Source organism: Acanthaster planci, linkage group LG13 (genome assembly GCF_054643075.1).
Source record: "Acanthaster planci isolate LZ-2023a linkage group LG13, COTS_SCS, whole genome shotgun sequence".
NCBI lineage: Eukaryota > Metazoa > Echinodermata > Asteroidea > Valvatida > Acanthasteridae > Acanthaster > Acanthaster planci.
Genome location: NC_141789.1, coordinates 7,388,032 through 7,397,834, shown reverse-complemented (window position 1 = coordinate 7,397,834; position 9,803 = coordinate 7,388,032). Strand labels below are relative to the sequence as shown.

Below are 9,803 nucleotides of genomic sequence, written 5' to 3'. Positions count from 1 at the left end.
CACCAGTTGTTTGAGCCCTACCAGTCTGCATACAGGAAAGGCCATGGGACAGACACAGCCCTCGTCTGAGTCTTTAGTGACATTCTTTGTGCACTTCACAAGAAGGCAGCCTTTCTTGTGTTATTAGACTTATCATCTGCCTTTGACATTGTAGACCATACATTGTTAGTTTAGCATCTCAGATCATTCGGAGTAGAAGGATAGTTGTCCTTGAATGGATTACATCATACCTGAAGGACAGATCGCAGGTGATCAAGGTCTGTGATTCTGTAGAGAGTGTCAATTTAAGGACACCCCCATTTTTTTTATTAAGTGGACGAGCTCTACTTTCTTGTATTTGACTGAGTCACCCCTCTTACAGAAATGGAAGATGCCTGGCTGAGCAGTGGACAGGAGGGTACTGACCTTGTTTGGCTGTACTGGTCACTTGTAGCAGAACTTGCAAGTGAACAAACATTCAAGGTGTCCCTTCCTGCCCTCTGTTTTACAGGTATGTACTTATTTCCTTGATTATACACCTTATAACTAATAAATAGAAATGTAATGTTCAGATTGTGAACTTGTTAAAGTTTCATGCAGTTTCTTGAATAGATAACAGATATATATTGTTGAGGGATTTCTGCTGGTGATATCAAGTTCTTGTTTATGGTTTATCACATTGCCTTGAGAATTCCTTCATCTCCTTTAGACTGTACTTAAGTGAACTTTGATGGAAACTTGGGCACAATTGCAGAATACCCCGCCACTCACCTCTCCCACATTGTAGCCGGCTACGATATCGCGCTTGACTGCTCACACGGGGCTTCGCTACGCACTCAATGTTTTTTGTATGTAAGCCCATAGCTTCACCTAATCACAATTGGCCGCCAAATGCCCAATTGGAACTGCCCGTGTTCGAATCGGCAGCCGTGGCATGTCTGCACAATCTGCTGTAGCGGCTTTGATTTGTTTTTGCTTTTAAGGGTAAAAGATTAGCTTTTGCTTTTAAGGGTAATTCCTTGATTCGTTTTTGCTTTCAAGGGTAATACGCAGCAAAACTAAACATTTGTTCTTACTGAAAAACGGATACCTAACTTCTTCCCTAATGAGTATGTAACCTACATGGACCATTCCACAGATCAACTTACCCAAGCTGCCCAGTCTTCTTACATATTGTTATCGCCTACTGTTTTGCTGGATTATATAACCTTGCTGCGTCCAATACAAACAACATGAATATGTCCCATCCTTTGTTTTTGTACCGGTACAAAAATTTGCCTAAATACGAAGAGTAATGACACTTTCGCCATCCATGACTTGGCATACTGGCCTTCATTTGTCTCCATTGTCCTTCAATCTTGTTAGTGCATCCTCCGAATTTATTGACAAATTCCTTGGAATGGTTTACAGTTTCATGTACGTATCCACATTGCTCTAAATTTGTGTATGCCTTCCAGCAATCAGATACTATGGTCGTGCCAGGGGCAATCCAGTCCTGTATCAATGGTAGAAGAGTAGCCTCATCACGCTTCTCCACAGTGAGAATGAAACATTCTCTGGAGTCTTCCTCGATGCCGCTGAATACCCACTGCCCCTCCACATGGTGTCCCCGGTAGTATTTTAGCTTCCCAATCTTGCTTTCATCAATTTGAACACATTTCCCCAGCCCTCCGATTTGTTTTTTATCCATGTCTAACATCACTACTTTGCACGTCTCACGGCAAAATATGTCCCAGTCCACAGCTGTGTGCTCTCCTAACTGCAACTGCATCCAAATTTGTTCTTGGGTGAGGTCGCAACACCACCAGTATGTTAGTTTCAATGTCTCCTCCAGTGACAAGTTGCTCTGTGAAAACTAATTTCCGCTGCGGATGGACTTTTCACAGCGATGCCTCTTCCCATTTACCTGCCGGCAGCATTCCCATTTCTGGTGGTCCAATCTGTCTGCTGCTGTTCACAGCAGTGAGGACAGAGCATCTCTGTTGCAATTAAGCCCATGTTCTGGCACCATGCTACAGTGGTGTCGAAGCTCCGTAAAACCTCTCTACACAACCTGTCGTATGTCATGAATCTCTCATCGATGCAGTTATCCTGATGCCGCTGGTAGGATGAGGGACCCTTAACAACTTGGGTGCTTTTGTCTTTGGTGCTTGAACTGCCATGCTGGACTCCATCGTTACATTTTCTAACAAACTTGCTCATTTTGCAACGAAAAAATCTCACTTCGATACATGACAGATTACAAGTACATGTATAGCTAGTTGTGGCTGGGTTATTTAACCCACGCTTCCTTAATTTCAACTGGCTTTATTTTCTTTTCCAATCCCCCTCTTTCCATCAGCAAGGAATGTTGCACCAACAAAAGGGATATATACTTCAGTGATCAAAAACCACACCTTATTAAGCTGTTAGCGTTGCAAGACTTGCTAATAAAAAAAAACTTTTGACTCTACCTCCAGTGCTTCTCATAATAGCCAGGCAAACCATGCTTGACTTCCACAAACTTTTGGATACCCTGCTGCTAATCTACCATTACCAGACTGGGCACGACATTTTTTTTGGCTCTGTTGCCAATCTACCCATTTTTTCACACACTCTACCTTTTCTTATGCGACCTCTCTTTTGCCATCCATGCAACAACGTCAAACCATACCGGCCTTACTGACACTCCAATTTCATTCTTTTGAGCCACTGACAACGATTGCCGGAGATGCTTAATGAACATGCTTATCTGCCTCCAGTACTGCTCAACTGCCAAGCCGTGATTGACCCCAACAAGGTTTTGGGTAGTCCGCCGCTAATCTCCCAATTATTCATACTATTCAACGTCAACTAGCGTCAATTCATACAATTAGCATTTTGTAGCCACTTCCACATCGAATCGGCGTACCCGCCAACCGGGACTCGATTTAGACTCAGAATATTTCTACACATCCCATTCACTTTGTGTTACTTCGTCCTTTTTTAGCCACCAGCACATCGTATCCGCATAGCCGCCAACCGGGACTCGATTTAGACTTAAAATATTTTCTACACATCCCATTCACTTTGTGTTCCTTAGTCCTTTTTTAGCCACCATCACATCCTATCCGCATAGCTGCCAACCGGGACTAACAGCGCGTTCCCACTTGAATTGGGAAAAGGTAGATCTTGATCCAGCATTTTGGTGTGATCGTTATCTTACGGCAACGAAACCGCAAGTCGCGTTCCCACTAGCGCTTGATCCATCTTTTCGGACGGAAATGCCGAGCCCGAAAGGTCACTGAGTTCGGTATTGCGCATGTGCTGGCTTGCTGAGCGCACCCTCTGTGGCAATGTGGCGCGCTGGGGCGGCATGCCTGTGACCCTGCGGTGTTTTGGGTGCGGAGTTCTACTGGCGTGACGACCTTGAATCGGACCGAATGTTCAGCCTAGTACGTTGTCCCTTCAAACTTTGCTTCCGTTTTTAATACTCTGTCACACGCTGTGGACTATACGCTAACACGGAATTAGTTTTTGATGGAAAGCAAGTGAAGTTACACAAATGAAAAAGGTTAAGAAACGGACGAATGCGCAACGAAAATTGTGAAAGGGCAAGGGTAATTTTCGCATGGCGGGGTATTGTGCAATTACTCCGAAACTTGAGGAAACGTTGAGAATAGTTTAGATTGTGATGATACAAGTTCTCATCACAGTGTAACTTGCGTAGTACACATGAACTAGAGTGAGGATGTTCCTTTTGATTAGACCTGTGAAATCCAAGTTATTTTACAGAAGTGATTAGATTGCTAGAAAGTTCAGAATGTACAGAATAGTTCTTATTACCACTGATATTACTTTCTATTCTCTAATTAAGAATAGACTTTCACATGTAAATTTACTGTATGTGCACAAATTTGATGTCAGTGTAAAAGCATGGTACATGTACATGCATGTGCACAAAGACATGCATAGTGTAAGGCTACATGTAGGCTTACAAATTTTGTGGATTAGACACTGTGGGGTTTTCCAAGAAAGAGACAAAGGTTTGTTTATTAGATGTTTACTCTAGCCTCCAAGGCAGATTACAGCCTGAGGCAAGGTAGTGTCCATGCTAGCTTGGGATAATCTGTTGTTTTAGCTTGTTGTGTACAACCTCCCTCTTTGTTTTGTTTAAAAGGCAAGTGCCAGGCTAGGAATGATTTCTTAGAGGAATAAGAGCTTTGGCCACTGGAATTCTCAAAGGTGTTACGGTGTATAGTGTACTTATAGGATTCCTAAGAGTGTTCATTAACCCTAGCATGGAAAAGGACGAAATCTTTGAATATAAATCTATTCACTGGCCTTGTACATTAAGTTCAGAGTAACTTTTCTTTTGATATCATTCACATGATTGAGTTTATCCATTAAAATGACTTGTGGCAGAGCCTTGCAAGTGAACAGTGCAAACATTCAAGGTGTCCCTTCCTACCCTCTGTTTTTACAGATTTTGTTCGCCAGCCTCGGTCAACTACTGAGCTGAAATTCAGAGTCCCCCAAGGATCTGTCTTTGGACCTTTGTTTTTCATCATATATTCTTCTCCTCTCGCAAACATTGCACAAAGACATGGATTAATTATTCATCTGTACGCTGCTGACACACAACTGTATGTACCTTTCAAGCCATCCAACCCAGCCTGTGAATTGTCCACAAATCATCGCTTGGAAAACTGCTTCACAGATATGAGATCATGGATGCTTGTGAACAAGTTAAATGTATCTAAATCAGAATTGCTCATTGTTTTGTCAAAGTATCAACAGCATTTGATAAACACCCAACATGTAAATATTGGTAGTGCACAAATCACCCCTGCTGCATCTATACAAAATCTTAGCGTTATTTTTAATATGTCTATGAATACACATGTAAAGAAAATTGGTCAGTCTGTGCATTATAACAAACATCAACAGTTTTTGTAGAACTCTGGATGACAAATCAGCTTTGATCTTAGTACATGCCTTTGTTTTATCTTGTTTGGATATTGGAAATTCTCTTTTATTTAATATTCGAAACAAAATCTAGAAAAATTACAACATGCCCTGAATGCAGCAGCAAGGGTCCTCTCTAAGACCTCAAAATTTGATCACATTTCACCTGTTCTACAGAAACTACTCTGGTTGCCAGTACGTGAGCAAATACAATTCAAAATATTACTCTTAACCACTTCATGCCGGGACATTTTTCAATGTTGATTATGCTGGGCCGGCATGGCTATCATTTTTTCCGTTTTCAAAATCTTTCAAAAATTCATCATTTCATTTAACAGTTGTTTATAGCAGCACGAAGAAATCTTTAGGCACTACTCTAAGTTGACAGGTGACCTTCATTGACGCCGGAGTATTTCAGCCAGGCCAGCAGCCTTGTAAACAGAGCCCAGATTGTGCGGTGTTGTATAACCCTCTTTTGTTCACGAACCTGGCTCAGTGCACTGCTGACCTCTTTTCAATAGGGGTCAGATTAGTGTGCAGCGGTACTGTGTGGCTCATTGCTGCAATGGTAGAGCGCTTTTGTCCCCGGTGGTAATCCGCTGGCTCTCAATGCCCCAAACCCTGGTATACGGTTTCAAAACAAGGCTGGATAATCACCACTTTTGAGAATGAAAAATGTTGATAATGCCCAGCAGCCTGGTCTTTTGTTCAGAGTACGGTCTTTTGTTACAAGGCCCTGTTTCCTTTGTCTGAGTTCGGAGTCCCCAGCAGGATTAGCATCAGGCTATCTGGATGAACTTATCACACTATACATTCCTCAACGCAGCCAACAGTCATCAAACAAGAGTCTTCTTGTGATCCCAAGGACATGTAAGTCCAATGCCTCATAATTCCAACACCTCATCAGTCCCAAATAATCATTAAAAAAAAATCACTTCCATTGAAGTGGTTGAGAAAGAACTGTAACAGCTGTGGAAGATGACTCAGCAGGCCCTCAGACAGAAGTTGGACACAAGTACAGTCGACTCTTGGTAATATGAGCTTGGATAAGACGAGACTCCGGTTAAGACAGTATATTTGCTGGTCCCGACTGAATTATGCACGTTCCTATGAGGAAAAAAATCCATTATACGAGCTCGCATGTTATGAGATTCCGTTTAAGACGAGCATTTTGGGGGCCCCAGCTGCATGCAAATGTATTGTTATCCATTACATTAGCACGTACAATACTCAATAATTTATTCGCCCTCTACTGGCTGATCCACACCACCAATAACTGGTTCCTGCCCTTTTTGTGCAACAAGCGCAGCACTGATGTTGGTTACCACCTAAAATGTTAATGTACTTATGTGTGTGCTTTGTATGATGATCTCATCGCGACGTGCTGGGGACGTAAAACGGCAGTCGCTCCAACCATGCAGCCAGATCTTGAATTACTCCTTCAAAACGCACCCAATCCTGGAAAAACTCCCCACACACAATGCATGGAGGAAAAGAGCATCAGAGTACAAGACGTCCATCGGAGTCTACTCACCATTCTCCATGCTGGTGAAGTTCATCAAAGAAAAGGCCAGAATCCAAAACAACCCTGAGCTCTACCTTTCCACCCATTGGAACAACAAATCAGAAAGAACACCTGCCCACTGGAGTCCCAGCTCATCTCTTCAAGTGATGGCTACTTTGACACCAGCAAAGTCTTTGTCTACACCCCAGATGGTGAGCAGATGTTCTTATCATGACAAACAGGGCCACCACATCTCCGCGTGTATTGCATTCCGCCATGAGCCCATAAAAGAAAGGAGAGAATTTTGTAAAACCAAGGGCCTTTGCTTCAAGTGCGGTGACAGCCACAGAATTAAAGACTGCAACACCAAAGTGCGGTGCAAAAAACGCCAAAGTTCGAATCATGCCTCCTTCATGCACACAATCCCAAAGGAGAATGGCAGGGAGCAATCTGTCAACCCCCCTGCTGGTGATTTGAAGATCAAAGAAACGACTACGAAGTGCACCATGTTTCTGTTGTGCTCCTCTGCATAGTCATGCTCCAAAATTGTCCTGTGCAAACTGTATCATAAGGATTGTTCCTCAAAATTTATCCTCAGGTACATGGTACTAGATGATCAATGCAATGTTTGCCTAGCGGACCCAGAAGTCTTTGAAGCATTGGAACTACAAGGTCCGTCCTTCCCTTATGAGCTCTCCACTTGCGGCGGTAATAAAATAAAGGCCAAAGGACGCCGAGCTAGCAGTATTGTTGTGGAATCCCCCAAGGAAAAACTGAATGACTCCGAACAGCTATCAAGAACGCGCACATCCCCGGAGACAAAAGAGAAATCCCCAGCTCAGAAGTCTGCGTAAAATTCCCACATCTAAAGTCTGTAGTGGCCAACTTACCAGAGATACGAGACAATGTAAACATCATACTACTCATTGACAGCAGTTGTCCTGAGCCCCTCAAGATAAGAGTCATGATATGGGCCGAAAGGTACACCCTGGGCACAGCACACCGATCTCGGCTGGACAGTTTCCGGAAAAATCTGCATGGCTGGTGCAAATGGATGAATTCACGCCACTGTCAGCCGCACCGTCATTCAGCCCGACACCTGTGAGAATCACATCAAGGTGAAAGAGGTCCTGTCAGCCCCCACTATGCCAAGCCCATAACTAACATATATGAAGAAGCCTGTGATGACAACTTGAGAGCAATGTCTATAGAAGGCCGGCGCTTCATTAAAATGCGAAGGCGCACACATCAATGTGAATGAAAATCTAGAATTTCCCATTCCTTTCAAAGGGAAATCTACCAAGCTCCCCAACAACTATCCTCTAGCCCTGAGTAGACTCAACAGCCTGGTGAAGACCCTCAGATGCAAAACGGAAATGAAGGCAGAGTATATTATGTACTTCGATAAGCTGTTGACAAGGGGTCATTCATCTCTAGTACCCGAGAACAAACTCACCTGTCAGCTCGGCAAAGTGTGTTATCTCCCATACTTTGCCGTCCGTCATACGAAGAAACGTGACATCCGAGTTGTATTTGGTGCAAGTGCAGAATACAACAATGTCTCCCTAAACAAGGTGCTGCTACAGGGCCCCAACCAGATGAACAGCCTACTCGGCATTCTGCTGAGGTTCAGGGTAGGAGAAGTGGCAATCATGGGGAACATCGAACAGATGTTTCATAACTTCCATGTTAACCAGTAGCACAGAGATTTCCTACGCTTTCTGTGGTTTGAAAGCAACGACCTTTCCAAGCAGATAGTGCAGTACCAGATGAACGTCCATCTCTTTGGCAACATATCATCACCAGCAGTGGCCACTTTTGGTCTGAGGATGATTGCCAACGATTGCTGGGAGTCTCACGGTGAGGATGTGCTGGATTTTGTCTGGCGTGACTTCTATGTCGACGACAGCCTTACATCTTGTCCTGATGCCCAATCAGCCGTCAGTCTCATAAGATGTACCAGAGATGCATTGGCAACAAAGAAGACAGGTTTTCACAAAATTGTTTCAAATGACAAAGATGTGATGTAGTCCCTCCCACAAGACACACATGCCAAGGATTTGAGAACCCTGGATCTTGCTCATGACGTACTACCCATGCAACGATCTCTTGGCGTCCACTGGTCACTGGAGCGTGACACTCACTTTCCAGATCAATTTAGATGACAAACCCTTCTCAAGACGGGAGTACTATCAGTAACCAGTTCAATATTTGACCCAATGGGCCTTGCCACTCCAGTGACGATTGAAGGGGAAGTGCATCCTCTGTCAACTCATATCCGATACAAAGGGAGAGCTGAGCAAACCCCAAGATGTCTGAGATCAGCCGCTACCAGAAAAGCACCTTTCCAGATGGACCCAGCATCTCAAGAAAATCCATCTTCTTGGCAACACCAAGTGGAGAGAGATCCTCATTTTCCAGACGCCAGTGAGCATGCTACAGGAGCCGTAGCATACCTGAAGCTCATTAATGACAGCAACCAACCACACGTCCCCTTCTTACTAGCCAAAGCACGTGTAACACCCCAACATGTGGTGTCAATACCTCGTCTGGAGCTGGCAATGGAGCTAGCAAAGATCATCCAGTCTGAGTTCAAAGATTGAATGCCTATCGACAGGACTTCATTTTACACAGACGGCCAAATCGTCCTCAGCTACATTTCTAACGAATCTAAGCGTTTCCATGTTTATGTCACCAACAGAGTGCACAAGATTCACAGCGTGTCTTCCCCAAGTGGCACCACGTCCCCAACGATGAAAACCCAGCCGATCTTGCTTTTCAATCGGTCCTGGCCAGCCAGCTGAATGCAACAATGTGGTTCAGAGGAACCAAGAAGACACCTCCAAAATTGTAGAGATCCATGCAAGAGACAAATTCCTCCTAGACCAAGAAGATTCCAAATAACACCGGGAGAGCTACAGCAGGCTGAGAAGGTGATCCTCCGCACTGTTCAGATGGAGCATTTCCATGACAAAATGGCCGCTCTCAATTCAGGTGGAACAAATGCCCTGAACAAGGATAACCCCCTCCAAAAACTAAGCCCATTCATAGATGAAAACAGAATCATTCGAGTCAGAGGAAGGCTTCGAAGAGCAGATCTCAACCTCAAGGGACGCCATCGTGTACTCTTACCCAAGCACAACCACATCTCCAATCTGATGATACAATATTTCCACCATGGGGTAGAACACCAGGGACAACATTTAACTCTTGCATCAGTACGAGCTGGAGGAAAATGGATCATCAAAGCCCAAGACCTAGTCCAAAGAGTGATCAATCACTGCACTGTATGTTGCAAACTACAAGGCAAATCACTTACCCAGGTGATGGCAGACTTGTCCACAGACATGTAACAGTGAGAAGATGTGATCGACACGGATAGTGTGCATTATCT

General features: G+C 44.0%; 1 protein-coding gene and 1 pseudogene across 9 annotated transcripts in view; one reads left to right on the top strand and one right to left on the bottom strand.

Moving 5' to 3' along the window:
* The window catches only part of LOC110982507 (meiotic recombination protein REC8 homolog), a 388,761-nt gene that overhangs the window by 212,788 nt on the left and 166,170 nt on the right, over positions 1–9,803 (top strand). The gene's annotated exons all lie outside the window — the stretch shown is intronic.
* Positions 1,076–2,181, bottom strand: LOC147796964 (uncharacterized; annotated as a pseudogene).